We start from the raw sequence: 25653 nt of genomic DNA on the forward strand, positions 1-25653 counted from the left end.
ATGTAGGTCGGATGGTATTGCAAATGGGCCATATCGGTCCACTTTTACGTATAGCCCCCATATAAATGGACCCCCAAATTTGGCTTGCAATTGCTCTAAGAGAAGCAAATTTCATCCGATCCGGCTGAAATTTGGTACATGGTGTTACTATATGGTCTCTAACAACCATGCAGAAATTGGTCCATATCGGTTCATAATTACATATAGCCCCCATATAAACCGATCCCCCGATATGGTTTGCGGAGCCTCTAAGAAAACCACATTTCATCCGATCCGGCTGAAATTTGGTACATGGTGTTAGTATATGGTCTCTAACAACCATGCAAAAATTGGTCCACATCGGTCCATAATTATATATAGCCTCCATATAAACCGATCCCCAGATTTGACCTCCAGAGCCTCTTAGAGGAGCAAAATTCATCTGATTCGGTTGAAGTTGGTACGTGGTGTTAGTATATGGTCTATAACAACCATGCAAGCATTAGTCCATATCGGTCCATAATTATATATAGCCCCCATATAAATCGATCCCCAGATTTGTCCTCCGGAGTCTCTTGGAGGAGCAAAATTCATCCGATCCGGTTGAAATTTGGAACATGGTGTTAGAACGTTGTCTCTAACAAACACGCAAGAATTGGTCCATATCGGTCCATAATTATATATAGCCCCCATACAAACCATTCCCCAGATTTGATGTCCGGAGCCTCTTGGAGGAGCAAAATTCATCCGATCCGGTTGAAATTTGGAACATGCACTGAAAAAAATATTGTCGTGAGGTCAAAGATTTCATGTCTTTAAAATACGAATACAAATTTTGCTTAGCATAGAAGACGCATTTCTCTAAAATAAAGTTATTTTCCTTGTCCAAAAGTCGATAAACTTTTCAATGAAGTCGTATTGTCCTTATAATTAAGTGATTTGACTTAAAAATGGGTATCTTAACATGAAAGAAAAAATGTATAGGCTAAGGTCAACTTGACTTTAATAATTCAGAAAAATTCTTTAAATTTAATGAAATTGTCTTTAAATTTGTTGTCTTTTTGCATCTTGACTACTAAGCAAAAAATCGTTCAAATATAGGACATGTTTTTCAAAACTTTATTTTAAAGAAGTTTTTTACTTCAAATATAGCATAATTTCTACTGGAAGTCGAGTCCTAATTTGGAAAATAAAGTTGCCGTTAACTCGTTTTTAAAGGACTTTGATAGCATATGAAGAAAAAAAGCTGAGAAAGCGAAAAATTAAAATTTGCTTCCTAGAAGCAAGTACACAAAACCTAAATTTAAAAGAGAATTGTGTCTTAAAAGTATCCTTACTTGTATTCTCCGCTTCTTTGGCTCGGAATCAATACCAAATTTTTTAAAGTAAAGACAAAATCTTTGGAACCGAGTATGCTTTTTTTTCAGTGTGGTGTTAGTATAAGGCCGCTAATAACCATGCCAAAATTGGTCCATATCGGTCTATAGTTATATATCACAAAAATTGGTCCATATGGGTTCATAATCATGGTTGCCACTCGAGCCATAAATAATCTACCAACATTTTATTTGTATAGAAAACATTGTCAAAATGTTATTTCTATAGAAAATTTTGTCAAAATGTTATTTCTATAGAAAATTTTGTCAAACTTTTATTTCTATAGAAAATTTTATATCTATAGAAAATTTTATTTCTATAGAAAATTTTTTCCAAATTTTATTTCTACAGAATTTTTTCCAAATTTTACTTCTATAGAAAATGTTGTCAAAATTTTATTTTGTTAAAATTTTATTTCTATAGAATCTTTAAACTTAATTATATACGTATTTAATTGGCCTTATTTAGTTTAATATATACCACGTATGGACTATGTGGTATATATTACGGTGTTGGGAAGTTTTAAGATACCTTGCCATCGGCAAGTGTTACCGCAACCCAAGTAATTCGATTGTGGATGACAGTCTTCAGTAGAAGTTTCTACGCAATCAATGGTGGAGGGTACATAAGCTTCGGCCTGGCCGAACTTACGGCCGTATATACTTGTTTATTTTTTTTCGTTGAATTAAGAAAATATTTTTACTTTGAAGTATCCGTTATAAGTTAGATTTTTAAACTGGCATTTGTTTGCACGTGAATAGTTTTATTAATATACCGCGAAAAGATTGGTATCATAATGGCCATAGATTTAAAGCCACATAGGTCCCTAAAACATGTCTTTATTTTAAAGAAGCCGCATCTTTGGTTCGAAATCAACATCAGAATCCTTAAGGGAACGTCAAAATCTTTGCATCCATGTAAACTTTTTTTGACTGTAGATTCAATCGGTAAGACCAAGAGATATATATTCCGAAAAAAAATATTAAAATGCTTCGATTCAAGTAAGAGAATTATGTAAAAAAATTAATTTCCATTCGATTTGTATTATGTGGTATAAATCCATTAAATATTTCACATTGCGCTATACTCACTAAAAAAAATATTGTCATGAGGTCAAAGATTTCATGTCTTTAAAATAGGAATACAAATTTTGCTTAGTATAGAAGACACATTTCTCTAATATAAACTTTTTTTCCTTGTCCATAAACTATTCAATGAAGTCGTATTGTCCTTATAATTAAGTGATTTGACTTAAACATGGGTATCATAACATGAAAGAAAACATTTTTGGCCTAAGGTCAATTTGACTTTAATAATTCAGAAAAATTCTTTAAAATTAATGAAATTGTCTTTAAATTTGTTGTCTTTTTGCATCTTGACTACAAAACAAAAAATCATTAAAAAATAGGACAACACTTTAACACTTTATTTTAAACAACACTTTATTTTAAAGATGTTTTTTACTTGAAACATATCATAATTTCTACTGGATGTCGATTCTGAATTTGGAAAATAAAGTTGTTCTTAACTCGTTTTTAAAGGACTTTGATAGCATGTGAAGAAAACAAGCTTAAAAAACAAAAAATTAAAATTTGCTTCCTAGAAGCAAGTAAACAAAACCCAAATTTAAAAGAGAATTGTGTCTTAAAAATATCCTTATTTGTATTCTCCACTTCTTTGGCTCGGAATCAATACCAAAATTTTTAAAGTAAAGACAAAATCTTTTGAACCGAGCATGCTTTTTTTCAGTGCTTTCATCCTTTTTAATTTTTTTAGCATCGATAATAGTGTAAGACATAGTATAGTCAGATCAATATGGCTTTAGTACTTCAGTATTATTTATATATTTTTTTCAGTAAATTAAATTGTAAAATCATAGAAATTCATAGCTTTGAGACACATGTTTCATTTTGCATAAACTAAGAGAAATTTGCAAGTGTCAAATATTTAGGTCAATCATAAATTAACTAATACGCTGAATTTATGTAGAACATAAACAGAATATAAAAAAGAAATTATCCCATCTCATGATTATTAACAAAAAAAAATTAATGGACCACTGATTAGCATTTGCCAAATTGATTTCTATTTATTAGCTTAGCGGTTTCAGATTTCTAAATGAAGAAACTAAGAGAGCAAACGACAAAAAAAAAAACTTATCAAATAGAAATTCAAGCATTTTAATGAAACAAAATATAAATATAATGATATTCTGTTTTTTTTTAATCAAATTTCACAAACTGAATACATTGTATTTCAATCAACTCAAAGGTGATGTCTTTTTATGTAGCTAAGAAATACCATGGTCTATAAAGTGAGTCATAGACATCAAAATTAGGCCTATAGGTTTTGGGGGAAAAAAACATAAGAGATGATTCATAAATGTTTATAATAAAATATATTATTTAATATCATAAAATATATAATATTAGCAAACATTTTCAAATCTCAATAATATCCCAGCAGTAAATTTTTATTACACCCATGTGATGTGAAGGTGACATTTTATGTTAGCCAGTAACTAAATGCCATTGAGCTTTTATAACTTAAGCCTTAGTCTTTATAAACTTTGGTCTGGTTATTGTGACAATTTTAGTTAATGGGTCTTTAATATTTTGCCTACACTTGTTTTTCAGCTAAAAAGTGCTTAACAAAGGTCATTGGTACAAAGCGTAAGCCTCTTATATGATATGTTAGAATTAAAGTTAGTTAGTGATTTTGTTAAAATGCTTACAAACATCAAAAAGAAGGCATTGAAGTTTATACCCACGTTTTGTTCCCAACATTTTTTTGAGACCGACTTGGGTTAAAGAATATTGCATTGGGTTGTGGAAAATTTTGAAAAGTACTAACTAAAACCAATTTTTTTTTTTGTAATAAAAATATTTTAAATTCAGCATTACTGTTACAATGAACTTTATTTCTGTGAACTAAGCGCCACCTACTAATATATATTTTTATATTAAAACTCGTTTCTTTTAATGTGTGTGATTTTATATTAAATTATTCAAATTAAATTGTAGACATATGATAATTGTATACGGTTTCATTTCATTTCTTATTCAATACTGATAAATTAGAAGTTTACAAAAATTCTATAATGTGTGTTTTCCCATAGACTCCATATGAGCAATAAAAGCTTTATAACGCAAACTTTAGCAATGATAAAGTTGTATATTAATACAGTAGCTGTCAAATGGTCTTAGTGTTAACTTGAACTAACTATCTGTTCAAACCACACCTCTAGTGAACATTGCTCAAATTTCTTCATGAGTGAAAACTGTCAGATCTGGTCACGACTCCTATACGAACAAGACGTGTAAATTAGATTAACTTTTATAGTTGACAAGACGAATTGGATTTATTTAGTGATAACCTATAATATTAACAATGTTGGAAAGCACAATTTTATTTATTTTTTTATGCCTAAACAAGTAGGTATGTTGTCAGAATATATGAATTTTGATTTGCTTCAAAATGTGCCTACAAGTGCTCCCATTAGATACTGATAAAATCATAATAGCGCCTGAGTCCATATATCCACGGCTGTCCATCTGTCCACAATCTTTTTTGTTGTTCGAAAACCGATACAATCAAGGAAACTTTGCTTGGATCCAAGGACACATTTTTCGGGAACCAATACCGCTTTAAAACTACACTGAAAACATATTTGACTAATATGAAAGATAATGCGACCTAACCTTTGCTTCAAAAATTTATTTAATTACATTTTGGTGCCAAATCTTAAAAATTTACGTTAGCTTTTCCACTCTGGTTTTTGAAATTTTGTAGTACATACACAGTTGTTCTTTATCTACACACAAAACAATTTTTTTCTGATTCAATCAAAAAATTAATTGATCCACTTAATTTTTTAATTGCAATTTCTTCAATCATGAAAATTATAGTATCAATTACAGTTTTAGTTGGACGTTAAAAACTTAATTGATTGATTTCATGAACAAATTTCAATTAATTGTTTAATTGATTCACTTAAAAAATTTAATTAACGGTGATTGCAAAACTCAATTATTTTTCCATTAACAACTTAACTATTTTCAATTACTTACTTGACTGACTTAGTGTTTTTAGTTTGATTAAAAAATTTATTGTTTGAAATGAATTTTTAGTTAAAAATTAAAAAAATGTCTCTCACTTTTTATACCCTCCACCATAGGATGGGGGGTATATTAACTATGGAATTTTACGTATAGCCCCCATATAAACGGACCCTAAATTTGGCTTGCGGGTCCTCTAAGAGAGGCAAATTTCATCCGATCCGGCTGAAATTTGGTACATGGTTTCAGCAAATTTATATATAGCCCCCATATAAACCGATCACCAGATTTGACCGGTGAGCCTCTTGGTAGACCAAAATTCATCTGATTCAGTTTAAATTTTGCAAGTGGTGTTAATGTATGGCCTCAAATACCAATGCAAAAATTGGTCGAAATCGGTCCATAGGCCCCATATAAACCGATCCCCTGGTTTGACCTCCGGAGCCCCTTGGAAGAGCAAACTTCATCTGATTCGGTTGAAATTTGGTACGTGATGTTAGTATATGGTATCCAACAACCATGCAGGAGTTGGTTCATATCAGTCCATAATTATCTATAGCCCCCAAATAAACCGATCCCCAGATTTGACCTCCTGTGCCTTTTGGAGAAGCAAAATGCATCCGATCTGGTTGAAATTTGGTACGTGATGTTAGTATATGGTATCCAACAACCATGCAGGAGTTGGTTCATATCAGTCCATAATTATCTATAGCCCCCATATAAACCGATCCCCAGATTTGACCTCCTGTGCCTTTCGGAGAAGCAAAATTCATCCGATCTGGTTGAAATTTGGTACGTGATGTTAGTATATGGTATCCAACAACCATGCAGGAGGTGGTTCATATTAGTCCATAATTATCTGTAGCCCCCATATAAACCGATCCCCAGATTTGACCTCCTGTGACTTTTGGAGAAGCAAAATTCATCCGATCTGGTTGAAATTTGGTACGTGGTGGTAGTATATGATATTTAACAACCATGCCAAAAGTGGTCCATATCAGCCCATAATCATATATAGCCCCCGTATAAACCGATCCCGATATTTGGTTTTGGAGCCTCTTGGAGGAGCAAATTTCATCCGAGTCAGTTAAAATTTGGTACATTGTGCTAATATATGGCAGTTAACAACCGTGCCTAACTAGGTCCATATCGGTCTATAATTATATATAGCCCTCAGATAAATCTATCCCCAATCACACAAAAATTGGTTCATATCAAGTTCGTAATTGTATATAGCCTCCACACAAGCGACCCCCATATTTCAATTCTGGCTCTCTACGTATCGTGTAAAAAGTCAATATCGATTCGTAATTATTTGTAGACTTACCTTTACATAACTTTTTTGTCTAATATATACCACGTATGGACTAACTCACAATTTAGAAAACGATGTTAAGAAGTTTTAAGATACCACAACCCAAGTAATTCGATTGTGGATGACGGTCTTTCGTAGAAGTTTCCACGCAATCTACGGTGGAGGGTACATAAGATTCGGCCTGGCCGAACTTACGGCCGCATATACTTGTTTTAATTGACTCAGTCCTCCGCGATTGATTAATTAATATCAATTAATTTTTTGGTTAAAAATTTTAAAATTTTCAAGCATTTACTTAATTAACTTTATGTTTCTATCTTGACTAAAAAGTTTATTGTTTCAATTATTGTATTAATTGAAAAAAATTGCAACTTCAATCACCTTTTTAATTGGAAATATTTTGGCGATATTTTTTTTCTATGTAGAAAACGCCAAAAACTTAATCGTCGGTTTTTATTTCCACACATTCAATTTGTCTTTTTTTTTTTGCAACATTAATTTCAATTTCTCATATTTATTTGGTGTTCCCTTACATTTCAAATGACTACAGTGTGGGTGTGCAATGAAGTTAAACAAAAGATTTAAGACACAAACACGTAACAATTCTTAACAATTTGGGGACAGATCAAACTGATAAAAGAATGAAAGAATATTAACAATAAGAATATAATGAATAACAACAATTATAGAGGATTCTAAAACATATGTACCTCACATATTCTCATGACAATCAATTGCTTAGAAGAAAAAAAACGAAATAATCGTAAATCAAAGTTGAGTTAAAGTTGAAATAAAAAGCTTTTGCGAAAGAGTCTTTCAATGATTGCGAGTTTTAATGCCCAAATAAAATTTGATAAATTCCCCAAAATAAAAACAAACACTTGATAGGGACTAACATGGCAATTGTAGCAATTATCCATTTCTTTCATTTGTTTTGAGAAAGTGATGTTCAATTTCGATAAAAAAATATATGGCCAATGACAATAATGTTAAAAATTAAACATCTGTGTGTGGGGAGTATAACTCCATGTGTGTACATTTTATTGATTTCTTAACAATATTATTTAATTAAACAAAGTCTTAATAACTTGGTTTTTTTACTTTAAGTTTTAATTTCTCTTGAATTGGCGAAAAGCCCAGAGCATTGAGTTCTTTGTTAATATTATGTGATTTGTTGCATATATTTTTGCCTTCAAGCATTTTATTTTGTTTTTGTTTTTTTTTATTATTACAGAATATTATGAAATATTTAATACGCCGTTATTCCAACAAATGTTAAAAAGAAAAAAAAAATAACAAACAAAAATTTAAAAAAAGCAAATAAATAAACAAACGCCAAGGTGTTAATTTTAACATTTTCTTAACAAAAAGGTCTGCGAGTGTAAATGTGTGAATGTTTGTGAGTCTGTGCGTGCTGCAACATTAAACGCTTCCATTCAACGCCGCTGCCTTTTGTCGCCAGTCCAAATAAAAATGAAAGCGAAATTTCGTTGTCATCTCATTTGTAAGTATTACAATCACATTTATACGATTTTTGTTATCTTCAAATTTTCTTTTTTTTTTTTGTTTTGTCTGAATCATCTTTCCCTACCATAACATTGAGTTTCACAACAAAAACCAGAATGAAGTAATATCACATCACAGAGAGGCAAAAAAAAAAAACTCATTTAAAGTGAAATTTTAATTCGCGTTTTCTTTCTTTTATTTGCCATATGAAAAAAACCTAAAGAAAAGACTTTCGATTTTTATTGACATTTCTATTTTTTGCAGAGGAAGAGACAAAATATAAGTTAAAATATTCAATGTTGGCGTTTGCTTTATTTAATTTTGAATTGTCCACTATTGGCAAATTGAAAATTTTAATATGCTGATCCATAGAAACAACCACATGAAACGTTTGTAATCCCCACCTTAAAAGGTCTTTACGACACAAAATATTTATAAATATTTGACACTTTATAAATATGGAAGCTTATGCCAACTAGGTATTGTGTTTGATTAGAAAACATCTTAAAAAAATATTGAAATATTGAAAAAATTACCATAATATGATAAACATGAAGGGGGGAAATATCGCCGTGAAAGCATATATTTTGTCAAGGTATATTTCACATTCGAAATTTATTTCGCCTTTGAAGTAATACGATGGTTCAGAATTTTATTTGTTAGGGTCCAGAAATCGCAATTTTGCTGAAAACATGAATCACTTATAAACTACCAAAGGCCGGAAACCTACACAAAAAAATGAACTAATTTGTACTCTAATTTTTGAGAATAAAATCAAATAATAAACATATAATGGTCTGATATGAATTTACCGAACAAATATAAAATTATTCTCTTAAAAGACCAAATAAAGTAAAATTGCAGAAAACAAGTATGTACACTGAAAAAAAATACTGACGCGAGGTCAAAGATTTCATGTCCTTAAAATACTAATGCAAATTTTGCTTAGCATAGAAGACGCATTTCTCTAATATAAAGTTTTTTTTCTTTGTCCAAAAGTCGATAAACTTTTCAATGAAGTCGTATTGTACTTATAATTAAGTGATTTCACTTAAAAATGGGTATCATAACATGAAGGAACAAATGTTTGGGCTAAGGTCAACTTGACTTAAATAATTTAGAAAAATTCTTTAAATTCAATGAAATTGTCTTTAAATTTGTTGTCTTTCAGCATCTTGACTACAAAGCAAAAAATCGTTCAAATATAGGACACGTTTTTCAACACTTTATTTTAAAGACGTCTTTTACTTGAAGCATAGCATAATTTTTGCTGGAACTCGAGTCTTATTTTTAAAAATAAATTTGTCGTTAACTCGTTTTTAAAGGACTTTCATAGCATATGAAGAAAAAAGCTCAAAAAGCGAAAAATTAAAATTTGCTTCCTAGAAGCAAGTACACAAACCCCAAATTTAAAAGAGAATTATGTCCTCAAAATATCCTTACTTGTATTCTCCGCTTCTTTGGCTCGGAATCAATACCAAATTTTTTAAAGTAAAGACAAAATCTTTGGAACCGGGCATGCTTTGTTTTCAGTTTATATGGCCAAAAGTGTGGCCATGGATTGCTTACAAAGTTCTACTAAAAACAGTTGCCGAAGGCGAGGTATCTGAAACCCTCATAACATTGTCTACTAAATTGTAAGTTATTCTATATGGAGTCTAAATTAGATAAAAACGGTACCTATATAATCCACATTAGTTCATAATCGGTTTATATTGAGGAGTTTACAAATCATTATGGACGGATATGAGCCAATTTTCGCATGATAATAAGAGATACAAATTTCAACTGGATCGGATGAAATGCTACATATAATTATCGACCGATAAACCAATTTTAGCATGTAAAAAAGTCACTTACAATATGTCACCCAGATCGGTTGATATTTTGTGCGTTTTTAGTGCTTTTCACACTTTTTGACTTTATCTTTCAATTCCTTTTCGATCCTTCGATTTTGTCGCTAAAGTTAGTTTAATCGATTTGAATCGATTTTCATAAAAATCAAAAATATATTAAATGTCTAAGAGAGGCGTGCACACGATACGAAATTGTCGTGACTATCTAACTATCTCCATCTGTTTATCTGTCTGTTTAAACCACCGATGTCCCGATTTCACTTCTTGAGGGTATGGAAGCAAAAACTTTATTCCGATTTCCTTGAAATTTATAACACACATAGAAAAAAATATCACCAAAATATTTCCAATTAAAAAGTTAATTGAAGTTGAAAATGTTGTTCAATTAACAAATTAATTGATGGAATTAACTATTTAATCAAGATAGAAACATTAGTTTAATTAAGTCAATGATTGAAAATTTTAATTTGTTTAATTCAAAAATTAATTGATACAATTAACTTTCTAATCAAACTCGGAAGACTAACCCCCATTTTCATAAATCTCCGTTAGTGCTAAGTTAGCTAACGAACTTTTAAACCGTTCTATGGAACTATCTGTCATCATGTCTATATTTTCCATATGTGAGTTAGGAATTTAACTGCTGAAAATTTTTGAGTTAAAGTTAACCGGAGGAAAGATATTTGCAATTTACTTTCTTTTAACTGGCAAATAAAGCCTAACGGAGCCCATTAGCGTAGCTAGACAATCTTCCTAGGAGGGGCTATAGCCCCCCTAGCTAAAAATTTATAGACTGAACTTATAGGTTCAATTAATGTTTTATTTCATAAAAATTAATAAAAAATTAGACATCAAAATAACTCGACAATTAATTTATAATAAAGCAACTAAAAGTAGTTCCACACTTTTCCCAGCAAAAAAATGGGAGTTGTTCTAACATAAAGGCATAACTTTAAAAGCACTTCCACAAAGAAGTTAATTATTTTAACTACACAGGAAGTTTTTTTACTTCATTTTTTTTCATATTTTTATGCGTAATTTTTTGTTTTCTTTTTTCAAATAAGCATAAATAATGTGGTACAAATTATTCAAATTTTGTCACAAAAATGATAAATCAATTATAGAAAAATCGATACTTTTTGAAAATATTTGAGGGAAAACGTTTCAATCAAGCTTTGGAATGTATTAAAAATTATAAAAATATAAAAATTATTTAGTTGGGAAAATATCACACAATTTTTGAATTCACATTAAAAACACTGAATTCGGATCACACCTTAAGAAGTGATGCAAATCAATTGCAACGGCTGTTGAAACGATGGACATCCGTCCTATGACAAATTCATATTACATTCATCGCTTCTCCGCCAATTTTGCACCACCACCGGACCCAAAAAGAACATTTTCACTTCTTTTTTGGCGACGCTTTTTTGCAGCATTATTAAGATATTAATTTATGAAAGAATAATTTTAATACCAATTACTATTTTTTTAGTTAAATTGACTAAACCAGACTAAACAAAATAATAAAGGAGCTTTAGTTATTAAACTAAATCACAACCACAGCTTTATTCGATTGTGCATGATAGTCTTTAGCGGAACTTTGTGCGGTTGTACATACTTGTTTAATTTTTATGAAAATGGAAAATCGTAAATAGGTTTTCAAATTCTGGGGGGGCTAAACTTTTTCTGGGGGGTCTAAGCCCCCTCCCCAGAGGCCTTCCTACGCTTATGACGGAGCCACATGAAAATGGCCGTAAATCAATTAAAAAAAATCAATTAAAAAAAATGATGGACTTTTTTAATTTTTAACTAAAAATGTATTTCAAACAATCAATTTTTTAATCAAACTACAAACACTAAGTCAGTTAAGAAAGTAATTGAAAATCTTTACGTTTTTAACGAAAAAATTAACTGAGTTTTGCAGTCAACATCAACTCAATTTTTAATTGAATCAATTAAAAATTAATTGAAATGAAATCAATTAATTTTTTAATCGAGTACTTTCTAAATGTCCAATTAAAACTGTTTCGAGATAGAATCAGAAGAACAATTTTTTTGTGTGTAGATGTATTTTAGGCTCGTAAGGAGCTTTGCAATTTGCTCAAAATTTAAAATCTGGAGGTATTTTACACAGAAAAAAAAATTCACAAAAATGTTTCCAATTGGCACAAGTAGTTGTTATTGATGTAGGTCGTATGGTATTGCAAATGGGCCATATCGGTCCACTTTTACGTATAGCCCCCATATAAGCGGACCCCCAAATTTGGCTTGCGATTGCTCTAAGAGAAGCAAATTTCACCCGATCCTTCTGAAATTTGGTACATGGTGTTAGTATATGGTATCTAACAACCATGCAAAAATTGGTCCATATCGGTCCACTTTTACGTATAGCCCCCATATAAACGGACCCACAAATCTGGCTTGCGATCGCTCTAAGAGAAGCAAATTTCATCCGATCCGGCTGAAATTTGGTACATGGTGTTAGTATATAGTCTCTAATAATCATGCGAAAATTGGTCCACATCGGTCCATAATTATATATAACCTCCATATAAACCGATCCCCCGATTTGGCTTGCGGAGCCTCTAAGAGAAGCAAATTTCATCCGATCCGGCTGAAATTTGGTAAATGGTGTTGGTATATGTTCTCTAATGACCATGCAAAAATTGGTCCACATCGACCCATAATTATATATAGCCCCCATATAAACAGTTCCCCAAATTTGACCTCCGGAGCCACTTAGAGGAGCAAAATTCATCCGATCCGGTTGAAATTTTGTACGTGGTGTTAGTATATGGTCTCTAACAACCATGCAAGAATTGGTCCATATCGGTCCATAATTATATATAGCCCCCATATAAGTCGATCCCCAGATTTGACTTCCGGGGCCTCTTAGAGGAACAAAATTCATAAGATCCGGTTTAAATTTGGTACGTGGTGTTAGTATATGGTATCCAACAACCATGCAGGAATTGCTCCATATCGGTCCATAGTTATATATAGCCCCCATATAAATCGATTCCCAGATTTGTCCTCCGGAGCCTCTTGGAGGAGCAAAATTCATCCGATCCGGTTGAAATTTGCAACGTGGTGTTAGTATAAGGCCGCTAATATCCATGCCAAAATTGGTCCATATCGGTCTATAGTTATATATAGCCGATCCCCAACCACACAAAAATTGGTCCATATCGGTTCATATTCATGGTTACCACTCGAGCCAAAAGTAATCGACCAAAATTCTATTTTTATGGAAAACATTGTCAAAATGTTATTTCTATAGAAAATTTTGTCAAAATGTTATTTCTATAGAAAATTTTGTCAAAATGTTATTTCTATAGAAAATTTGGTCAAAATTTTATTTCTATAGAAAATTTTGTAAAAATTTTATTTCTATAGAAAATTTTGTCAAAATTTTATTTCTATAGAAAATGTTGTCAAAATTTTATTTCTATAGAAAATTTTTTCCAAATTTTATTTCTATAGAAAATGTTGTCAAAATTTTATTTCTATAGAAACTTTAAACTTAATTATATACGTATTTAATCGGCCTTTTTTAGTTTAATATATACTACGTATGGACTACCTTGTAATTTAGAAGACGGTGTTAGGAAGTTTTAAGATACCTTGCCATCGGCAAATGTTACCGCAACCCAAGTAATTCGATTGTGGATGACAGTCTTCAGTAGAAGTTTCTACGCAATCCATGGTGGAGGGTACATAAGCTTCGGCCTGGCCGAACTTACGGCCGTATATACTTGTTTTGCTTTGAAGTTTAGATACAAAATCAACAAAATTAAAGATGATTTAATTAATTTTGAAGAATTTTTCACAATTACTAAAACCAAGTTGACCTTAGTCCAATTAAATATGCTTTTATATATAGAAATACTCAGTTATACGTCGAATCACTTAATTATAACAAAACGACTTCATTGAAAAGCTTATCGACTTTTGGACAAGGAAAAAAACTTTATATCAGTGAAATTCGTCTTCTACGCTAGGCAAAATTCTTATTTTAAGGACATGGCTTCACGACAATATTTTGTCAGTGTATATATGATAATGCAAACTTTTGGACGTTGTTATTATAATTACTGTCTTTGAAAGTTTGTCTGATATTCTTTTGAAACTACACATTGATATTTTGACAAATTTGTTTTAAAATAAAGTTTTACTCGTTCGAAAACTTGTTATAAAGAAATCGATGAGCATTGTTGACTTTTAATTCTCAATATCCCACTTGTTAACTTACAACACAAAAGGTTTCACAAATTCTTAATCGTCATTTATATGAAGATATCAAAATTAATGTGCTATCATCCAAAATGGTAAATAGAAATTATAAAAGAACTGCCCATGTGTGATCAGAATATTATGCCATTGAGAACAGATCAGATCATTCAATCGAATGATAAATAGATTTCATTCGAAATGATAGACATACTAGCATTTATCCTTGAATCACGTAGGGCCAAAAGCTAATCCAAAACGTAATTCGAACATTCTACACCGAAAGAATTTTCTTCGTAAAAAGAACGAAAAATTTCGTTAAAAGTACGAAATTTGTCATTGTTTTACAACCAAAGAAACTTTTCATTAAAAGTACGAAATATTTCGTACTTTTTACGAAGAAAAGTTCTTCCAAAATTTTCGTGCTTTGTAAGAAAAAAATTCGTACTTTTTATGAAGAATCTTCGTACTTTTTATGAAAAATCTGCGTACTTTTTATGAAACAATTTCGTTCTTTTTATGAAAATGTTTCGTACTTTTTATGAAAAATTTTCGTAGTTTTTATGAAAAATGTTCGTACTTTTTATGAAAAATTTTCGTACTTTTTTCTGAAAAATGTTCGAACTTTTAGAAAAAAAAATTATAGTCGAAAGTGCATTTGGTTGTAGTTGCATGTGTGAAAAATGACATCACTACTTTACATCTTAAGTTTTTGAATAATTTTGAGTTTTATTGCTTCACTTTTATTCATAGCGCGCTATCACCCAAATGAGAAGTAGCATAGACTTGCATAAAAAAATAGAATAAAGGAATACACTCAAGCACATTATAAAAGACAATTTAATGCCGCGAACGGAAATTTTACAACTTCAATGAAACTTCTTCGTTATTTCAAAGAAAATGTTTCGTACTTTTTATGAAGAAATTTTAACGCAGAATGTTTCGTAAAATATTCGTAAAAACTTCTTCACAAAATTCATGAAATGTGAAGAAAGTTTCGTTAAAAGTACGAACTTTTTACGAAGAATAGTTAATGTAGAATGTTTCGTAGAAGTTTCGTATATTCGTAAAATGTTTTTCGTAAAATTTACGAAAATGAATGAAAATTTCGTTATTTTAATGAAGAATTCAGGAAGAATAGTTAATGAAGAATTCTTCGTAAAATTAACGAAGAGAATTTTTTCGGTGTATCTGTCATCCTGTCTATATATAACATATGTGAATTAGGAATTTAACTGCTGAAAATTTTTGAGTTAAAGTTAACCGGAGGAAAGATATTTGCAATTTACTTTCTTTTAACTGGCAAATAAAGCCTAAGGGAGCTTCATCAAAATGGCCGTAAGTCACTAAAAGAAATGACGGACTTTTTTTTACACAGAAAAAAATTTCACAAAAATTTTTCCAATTAAAGTCTTAATTGAGTTTTAAAAATGTTCAATTAAAAATTTTATTGATTTAACAAATTTTTTAATTGAAACAAAAATCTATCACAAAAATTAAAAGTATCAATTAATTTTTTAATTGGATCGATTAATTTTTTAATTGACTTTCAATTAGTTTTTTAATTGGTACGATCATTTCTGTGATTGAAGACATTCCAATTAAAAAATAATTGGATCAATTAATTTCGTGATTGAATCAGAAAAAATAGTGTGTAGATACAAAAGGAACTATGCCAAATATCGACCGATATTTCGATATAACTCCTATTTAACATTCCCCGATTTAACTTCGTGGACTAATAAAAACAGCTATTTGGGAATCATATGTTTTCAATTTATTTTGGATACATAAAGGACACCAAATATCGTTAATTTTTTATTTCGTTTTGGTACACTGAAAAAAAGCATATCCAATTCCAAAGATTTGTGTCTTTACACTAATAAATTTGGTATTGACTCCGAGCCAAAGAAATAGAGAATTGACTCATTTCTCTTTTAAATTTGAGTTTTGCGTACTTCAATCATTCCAACTTCTTTTTTATTTACTGTCAAAGTCCTTTAAAATTTTTTTTTACTGACAACTTAAATTTCCACACCAACTTCAAGTATAAATGATGCTACGTTTCAAGTAAAAAGGTCTTTAAATAAATTATTGAAAAACATCTATGTTATTTCAGAACGTTTTTTTGCTTTGATGATTTAATTAATTTTGAAGAATTTTTCACAATTACTAAAACCAAGTTGACCTTAGTCCAATTAAATATTCTTTTATTTAAAGATACTCAGTTATACGTCGAATCACTTAATTATAACGACAAAACGACTTCATTGAAAAGCTTATCGACTTTTGGACAAGGAAAAAAACTTTATATCTGTGAAATTCGTCTTCTACGCTAGGCAAAATTCGTATTTTAAGGACATGGCATCTATAGCTTCACGACAATATTTTTTTCAGTGTATATATGACAATGCAAACTTTTGGACGTTGTTATTATAATTACTGTCTTTGAAAGTTTGTCTGATATTCTTTTGAAACTACACATTGATATTTTGACAAATTTGTTTTAAAATAAAGTTTTACTCGTTCGAAAACTTGTTATAAAGAAATCGATGAGCATTGTTGACTTTTAATTCTCAATATCCCACTTGTTAACTTACAACACAAAAGGTTTCACAAATTCGTAATCATTTATATGAAGATATCAAAATTAATGTGCTATCATCCAAAATGGTAAATAGAAATTATAAAAGAACTGCCCATGCGTGATCAGAATATTATGCCATTGAGAACAGATCAGATCATTCAATCGAATGATAAATCGATTTCATTCGAAATGATAGACAAACTAGCATTTATCCTTGAATCACGTAGGGCCAAAAGCTAATCCAAAACGTAATTCAAACATTCTAACTAACACTTTATAAGGAAGTGTGCCTCATTGTTCAACGATCAAGTTTACAAATTGTAATCTCATAAGAATATCTTTTGTTGAAGAGTATCGAAGATAATCAACCTATGAACTTGATTGACTTACTACGAATTAAAATAATATCAAAGAAACGCCCACCAAATTTCAAAACAAACAAACAAAAAAAAAAACACAATGGGAAATTTTCGTAATTTTTTGTTTAGCGATTAAGCCCATCAAACAGTCAAAAGATGAATTTTTCAAACTGAAGAAACAAAACAGATTCTATTAATCACTCTTAACATTAACAAAAATCAATACCATAATGATGGCTACATAGAAATAAACAAATAATGTTATGGCTTGTCGTTTAATGGATGAATTCAAATGGTTTTGAAATAAAATATGGAAAAATAGAGTTGAGTCCGAAGCTCATCATGCATGTACATCGTTAATCTTTAAAGGTCGATTGGTTACTTAAATATTAAATTAAAATAATTAATTCGAAATCATACAATTTCACTCAATGGATGCTTATGTACATTTTGTCAAGATTTAGTGCAAATATGTTGGTTTTCGTTTTTATTTTTGCTTATTTGGCAAAAAGTAACTGCGAAAATAATGTCTTGAAAACTCAACATAATAATATAATTATTTTTTTCAGTTTGGTCCAGAAATGTTTACAATTTCTACAAAAAATATCATCAATATTATTTTCAGGGTTGGCCTGTCACAAACTGTGACTTTTGCGACATACATTTGCGACGGTATAATACGTATGTCGCAAAAGTCGTAAACCTGCTGTAGAAAACCAAATTTTGAATAGAAGAAATCCTGAACATTTTTTAATTTAGTTTGACAGCATTCGCTGTGAGTTTCTGCCGAAATTTGTGAAAGTTTTCCCATGATCAAGCCTATTTTCTTAGGTGGTATCGAAATTCCCGTTGGTGAGTGTGCAAAATACCTTGGGGTTATATTGGACAGGAGACTGAACTTAAAGCTAAGAAAGGACGAGAAAATCCACGGTTACCCTGAACTCGTGCAAAAGGCAATAGGGAAAATGTGGGGACTAAAACCGAAAATTGTGAACATTCCTAAGAATTGAAACTTCTTCGCACATACCATCGTCTTGGATATCATCGAATTCGCTGCCTAGCTGACGCGACTAAAGTATTTTCAGTTTGCGACTTTTGTTACTTTTTCTACATTTACGACGCGTATGTGACGGTTGCGACGTTTACAACTTTGCGACAGTCGCAAACCTAAAAGAGTTTGATACAGACCATCTCTGATTATTTTTAATTAGTTAAGATAATTAAATTTGAAAAATATTTAACTAAAAAATTAAAAGTTTTAATTATTAATCAAAAACAAATTATTACGTATATAATACAACTAAGTGGAGACCTATTTTGGTTTAACAGATACTCTTTATGCAGCTTGAGACAAGTCACCTTATCATAGGCAGATGTCCAGTGCTAAATGGGATGCATTTGCGGCTTTAAATATAGAAACTTTTTTATTAATGAATTTAATTACTAATATAAACCGTAAAAATTCAATTTTCTGGCAAGCGGTTTTTACACTGAAAAAAAGCATACTCGGTTCTAAAGATTTTGTCTTTACTTTAAAAAATTTGGTATTGATTCCGAGCCAAAGAAGCGGAGAATACAAGTAAGGATACTTTTAAGACACAATTCTCTTTTAAATTTAGGTTTTGTGTACTTGCTTCTAGAAAGCAAATTTTAATTTTTCGCTTTCTCAGCATTTTTTTTCATCATATGCTATCAAAGTCCTTTAAAAACGAGTTAACGGCAACTTTATTTTCCAAATTAGGACTCGACTTCCAGTAGAAATTATGCTATGTTTTAAGTAAAAAACTTCTTTAAAATAAAGTTTTGAAAAACATGTCCTATATTTGAACGATTTTTTGCTTTGTAGTCAAGATGCAAAAAGACAACAAATTTAAAGACAATTTCATTAAATTTAAAGAATTTTTCTAAATTATTAAAGTCAAGTTGACCTTAGCCTATAAATTTTTTCTTTCATGTTAAGATACCCATTTTTAAGTCAAATCACTTAATTATAAGGATAATACGACTTCATTGAAAAGTTTATTGACTTTTGGACAAGGAAAAAACCTTATGGTAGAGAATTGCGTCTTCCGTGCTAAGCATTCGTATTTTAAAGACATGGAATCTTTGACCTCACGACAATATTTTTTTCAGCGTAAAAAATCATAAAGAATAATATAAATAACAAAAAATACAGCATTTCTTTTATATCGTTTATTTTATTTTATTGCAAGAGAGATTCTAAAATACTGGAAATGGAATTAATAACCAAAACAAAAGTTAATTAAAACCAGAAAACATTTTATCGTATCAATCAATTTTTTACTTGCATCTAAAAACAAATCTTACTTGGTTCCAAAGATTTTGACCTTCAGTTAAGGATTTTAATACAGACAAATTATTTAACTATTGTCTCTAATCTTTTGTATATACATTTAAAGAATAGTTTTTATGGACAAAAGGAAACTTTGCTTGTTTAAAATTTTCGTTCATGAGAAACGAAATCTCTTCTTTCAGTGTACATCATAGCCGTAATTGCAGCAATTTGAATTTAAAATTAATTGCAATTAATTTATTTATTTAACACAAAATTAATTCAAAATTATCCCACATGAAACTGTCTATAAAATTAAATGTGGGGTACCGCACGGAAAAAGTCCGTAGTTAAACTAATGCTAAATTTAATTTATTTTTATTGCAAAAAAAATATTTGTTTGTAATTAAATATTATTGTTTTTTTTTCGACATTGTCCACAGCTCAATGAAATCTTCCTTATCCCAGATATGTGTCAAAAATTGTATGAACTAAAGTTCGTACACCGAAAAAAGTGAACTGTTTTATAGGAAGAATGAACTATCTCGCACGAAAATTTAACTAAATTTTACTCCACATTTTGAGATTTCCACAAAGCGTTGTTAAAACCAGGAAATTTTAATGCCCTGTTGTACATTTTAACTGCAGTTCAAGAAATTACATAATCTCATAGAAGAAAAAATTAACTAAAAGTAAAGAAGATAATCATTGGCGCCAAATCATTACCATTTTAACCATACAGTAGTTCATTCTTACTATTTTTGGGAATCGTACGAAAATTTTCATTTGTTTTAGTTCATATTGAACATATGTGTACGGTCATTGAACTTTATACTCACGTTTAGTTCATAAAATTTTTGATACATACTTAAAAAAAGCAAGATTTCATTAAGCTGTGGAAAATTTCGATAAAAATAATAAAATTTAACTACTGAATTTTTTTCTGTGTATAAAGTTCAATGATCGTACACATAACTTCAATGTGAACTGAAGCAGAAAGAAAATTTCGTATGATTCTCTAAAATAGTATGAATGAACTTCTATATGGTTAAAATGCTGAGGATTTGGCGCCAATAATTTTTAGCTTTACTTTTAACTCAGTTTTTTTTTTTTCAATTATAGGGGATTATTTTATAATTGTAGTTAAAAAGTATACCAGGTCATTACTTTTAACAGCGCATTGTGAAAATCTCCAAAACTGGTGTACAATTTAGTTTAATTTTCCCACGATGAAGTTTTTTTCCCCAACAAACAGTTTACTTTTTTCTGTGCGATTTCGTTTACTGAATTTTCCATTTTCTTTTTGCGATACCGTACGATGCAAAATCCTCAAACTAAAATGTTTAAAAATGTTTTCTTTAAAGCAAGTTTTGTCATTTAACATATATTAAGGAAAATTTGCTTTGCTTCAATGGCATACGACTGTAAAGGAGGAATGCACATTTTAATGATAAGTGTCATAAATTTAACGAAACAAATTTTTAAAGCAAAAGTGATGGTTAGGTTAGGTGGCAGCCCGATGTATCAGGCCCACTTAGACTATTCAGTCCATTGTGGTACCACATTGGTGAACTTCTCTCTTATCACTAAGTGCTGCCCCATTCCATGTTAAGCTCAATGACAAGAGACCTCCTTTTTATAGCCGAGTCCGAACGGCGTTCCACATTGCAGTGAAACCACTTAGAGAAGCTTTGAAACCCTCAGAAATGTCACCAGCATTACTGAGGTGGGATAATGCACCGCTGAAAAACTTTTTGGTGTTCGGTCGAAGCAGGAATTGATCCCACGACTTTGTGTATGCAAGGCGGACATGCTAACCATTGCACCACGGTGGCTCCAAGCAAAACTGATGAAATTTCTTTTTATACCCTCCACCATAGGTTGGGGGGTATATTAACGTTGTCATTCCGTTTGTAACACATCGAAATATTGCTCTAAGACATCATAAAGTATATATATTCTGGGTAGTGGTCAAATTCTGAGTCAATCTACGCATATCCGTCCGTCCGTCTGTTGAAATCACGCTAACTTCCAAAAGAAACAAGCTATCGACTTGAAACTTGGCACAAGTAAAATAGTTGCTATTGATGTAGGTCGGATGGTATTGCAAATGGTCCACTTTTGCGTATAGCCACCATATAAACCGATCCCCAGATTTGGCTTGCGGAGCCTCTAAGAGAAGCAAATTTCATCCGATCCGGCTGAAATTTGGTACATGGTGTTAGTATATGGTCTCTAACAACAGTGCAAAAATTGGTCCACATCGGTCCATAATTGTATATAGCCCCCATATAAACGGAGCCTCGTGGAAGAGCAAAATTCATCCGATTCGGTTGAAATTTGGTACGTGGTATTAGTATATTGTCTCTAACTACCATGAAGGAATTGGTTCATCTGGGTCCATAATTATATGTAGCCACCATATAAACCCACCCCAGATTTAACCTCCGGAGCCTCTTAGAAGAGCAAAATTCGTCTGATTCAGTTGAAATTTGGTACGTGGTGTTAATATATGGCATCAAAGACCATTCCAAAAATTGGTCGAAATCGCTCCATAATTAAATATAGCCCCCATATAAACCGATCCCCAGATTTGACCTCCAGAGCCCCTTGGAAAAGCAAAATTAATCCGATTGGGTTGAAATTTGGTACGTGCTGTTAATATATGGTCTCTAACAACCATGCAGGAATTGGTCCATATCGGTCTATAAATATAAATAGACCCCATATAAACCGATCCCCAGATTTGACCTCCAGAGCCCCTTGGAAAAGCAAAATTCATCCGATCTGATTGAAATTTAGTACGTGGTGTTAGTATATGGTCTCTAACAACCATGCAGGTATTATTGGTCCATATCAGTCCATAATTATATATAGACCCCATATAAACCGATCCCCAGATTTGACCTCCAGAGCCCCTTGGAGAAGCAAAATTCATCCGATCTGATTGAAATTTAGTACGTGGTGTTAGTATATGGTCTCTAACGACCATGCAGGAATTGGTCCATATCGGTCTATAATTATATATATCCCCCATATAAACCGATCCCGAGATTTGATTTTGGAGCCTCTTGGAGTAGCAAATTTCATCCAAGTCAGTTGAAATTTGGTACATTGTTCTAGTATATGGCCGTTAACAACCATGTCTAACTAGGTCCATATCGGTCTATAGTTATATATAGCTCACAGATCCCCAATCACACAAAAGTTGGTCCATATCAAGTTCATAATTGTATATAGCTCCCATATAAGTGAACCCCATATTTCAATTTTGACTCTCTAAGTACCCAAATTGTTCTATATAAGAGATATATCTAAATTCCATATGTTTCAAATATAAAAGCCACGGTGGTACAAAAAATGAACTATCTTATGGGAACAAAAAACTACCTCGTTCGAAAATTGAACAAAATTATATTCCATTAACGTTTTTAACATAAATTGAAAAAAACTATTGTCTTGAGGCCAAAGATTTATTGTCCTTAACATACGAATGCAAATTTTACTTATATTAACCACTCCGTAGTTCTTTCCTACTATTTTTGAGAATTGTGCGAATATTTTCTTCTGCGCTAGTTAGAATTGAGTTTTTCTGTACGGTGATTGAAATTTATAGTCGTGTTTAGTTCATAAAATTTTTAAGGCATACACAAAATAAAGAAAATTACTAAAGGAAAATATATTTTTTTACAATAAATAAAGTTAATTTTGACGTTAGTTTAATAACGGACTTTTTTCTGTGTACGATGGTTTATCATAAAGAGTCATTCTTAGAATAAGGAAAATTCTATTGGCCTGAGGAAAATTTCTTAAAAAAATTGCAAAAATAAACCAAAACAAAATAATTTTTTTTGCAATAAACATTAGTTTACTTTAGCATCAGTTTAACAAGGGATTTGTTTTCTGTATACCAAAATCAATACCATAATGATGACTACCTACATAGATAGAAACGAAAACGTTTGTGGCTTGATGCTTAATGGGCGATTTCAAACAAATTTGAAATAAATAAATAAAACGTCATAAGGTCGTTCGTTGGTCTGAATATACAAATCACAAAACGATCATAACATTTTAATTTAGCCAACAGCAACAACAAATTAACAAAAATTCAAACTGAAAAGTTAAACAAAAATGAGACAACATCAGTTTGCCGCCAACCAATGATTTTTTGATAACAATGATGATGAATTTTGATGAATTTCTATAAAACCAAAAAACAAAAAGAACACAAATATTCCAACTCACACCACAACTGCTCATTTAAATATGAAATTGTAGGGAATGACGACTACGGTGATGGTGATGATGATAATAACAATAATCCAGCAACAACAACTACAACACACAAACAATTTGAAACGACCACAAAAACACCAAAACGGCCGTTAAAATGAAGCTGTGATAATTTCCTTTGAATGCCAAAAACAAAAAAGAATTTTAAATTATTTCATAATAAAAACCATCCACAGACCACTAGACCAAACCATATTCAGAAACAAAGGAGACAAAGATAGGGGAAAAATCCCCAGTCAAGAACATTTTGGGCTGTCATCATGGCATCACCATTGAAGTTTGCATAGTCAAAGGGGAGGATACCTCCGCCTACAGCTGGCATAGGAGGTTTGAACGAACATTCACCAAAAAAAATATCCCAAATAGATGTCGTTCTTTGATTTTACTTGGAAGAGGAATAAAGAAATGGGATGCAACAAACAACAAATTAATTTAAAATGCTAAAACTGCAAGAACAAATTTATGCATATATTAATATATATACATTCGTTAAAAATTTAAATGTGACAATTATCCGAGAAATAGAAGCGATAAATGTATAATGTTTGTTTTGACTTGAAAACGTATAAATAATTAAGTACATTACTATGCAGACAGTGGGGTGTCCAAAACCGACACCGTTTACTCGGTTAACCGGATTCTGTTCTATTAGTGAAAAAATTGGCAATTTCGGTTAATTCAAGAACCTGGTTTTGAGCATCGGTTAACCGGTTGTCTGTATTTCAATGAAATTTCTATATATTTTGCCATATGTTTCCTCCGAAAGTCGAACTTTGTGTTAAAACGTATTGAGTCCGACATCCACCTTCAGTAAATGAGTATTTTCAGTGTAGAATTTCATAAAAAGTATACAAATCGCACTGAAAGTACAACATGAATTACACCCTAGTTCATTTTTATACCCTCCACCATAGGATGGGGGTATATTAACTTTGTCATTCCGTTTGTAACACATCGAAATATTGCTCTAAGATCCCATAAAGTATATATATATTCTGGGTCGAGGTGAAATTTTGAGTCGATCTGAGCATGTCCATGCAAAAATTGGTCCACATCGGTCCATAATTATATATAGCCCCCATATAAACCGATCCCCCGATTTGGCTTGCGGAGCCTCTAAGAGAAGCAAATTTTCATCCGATCCGGCTGAAATTTGGTACATGGTGTTAGTATATGGTTTCTAATGACCATGCAAAAATTGGTCCACATCTGTCCATAATTATATATAGCCCCCATATAAACCCATCACCAGATTTGACCTCCGGAGCCTCTTGGAAGACCCAAATTCATCTGATTCAGTTGATATGGACCAATTTTTTGTGATTGGGGATCGAATTATCTGAGGGCTATATATAACTATTATTAGCAAACTTCAAATAACTATAGATCGATATGGACCTAGTTAGGCATGGTTGTTTACGGCCATATAATAGCACAATGTACCAAATTTCAACTGACTCGTATGAAATTTGTTCCTCCAAGAGGCTCCAAAACCAAATCTCGGGATCGGTTTATATGGGGGCTATATATAATTATGGACTGATATGGACCACTTTTGGCATGGTTGTTAAATATCATATACTACCATCACGTACCAAATTTCAACTAGATCGGATGAATTTTGCTTCTCCAAAAGGCACCGGAGGTCAAATCTGGGAATCGGTTTATATGGGGCCTATATGTAATTATGGACCGATTTCAACCAATTTTTGCATAGGTGTTTGAGGCCATATATTTATACCACGTACCAAATTTCAACTGAATCAGATGAAGTTTGGTCTTCCAAGAGGCTCC

General features: G+C 31.3%; 1 protein-coding gene across 5 annotated transcripts in view; it reads left to right on the forward strand.

Annotated features, from left to right (window-relative positions):
* sano (CABIT domain-containing protein serrano) overlaps window positions 1-25653 on the forward strand; it is a 136511-nt gene that overhangs the window by 25457 nt on the left and 85401 nt on the right. For 4 of the 5 annotated variants that reach the window (XM_075309960.1, XM_075309959.1, XM_075309963.1 and 1 more), the window contains one exon: window positions 7964-8233. The exons of the other annotated variant lie outside the window; for it this stretch is intronic. The gene's annotated coding sequence lies outside the window, so the exon portion shown is untranslated. The remainder of the gene's footprint in view (window positions 1-7963; window positions 8234-25653) is intronic. 5 annotated transcript variants of the gene reach the window in all.

The sequence above is a fragment of the Haematobia irritans genome, chromosome 5, assembly GCF_050003625.1.
Source record: "Haematobia irritans isolate KBUSLIRL chromosome 5, ASM5000362v1, whole genome shotgun sequence".
NCBI lineage: Eukaryota > Metazoa > Arthropoda > Insecta > Diptera > Muscidae > Haematobia > Haematobia irritans.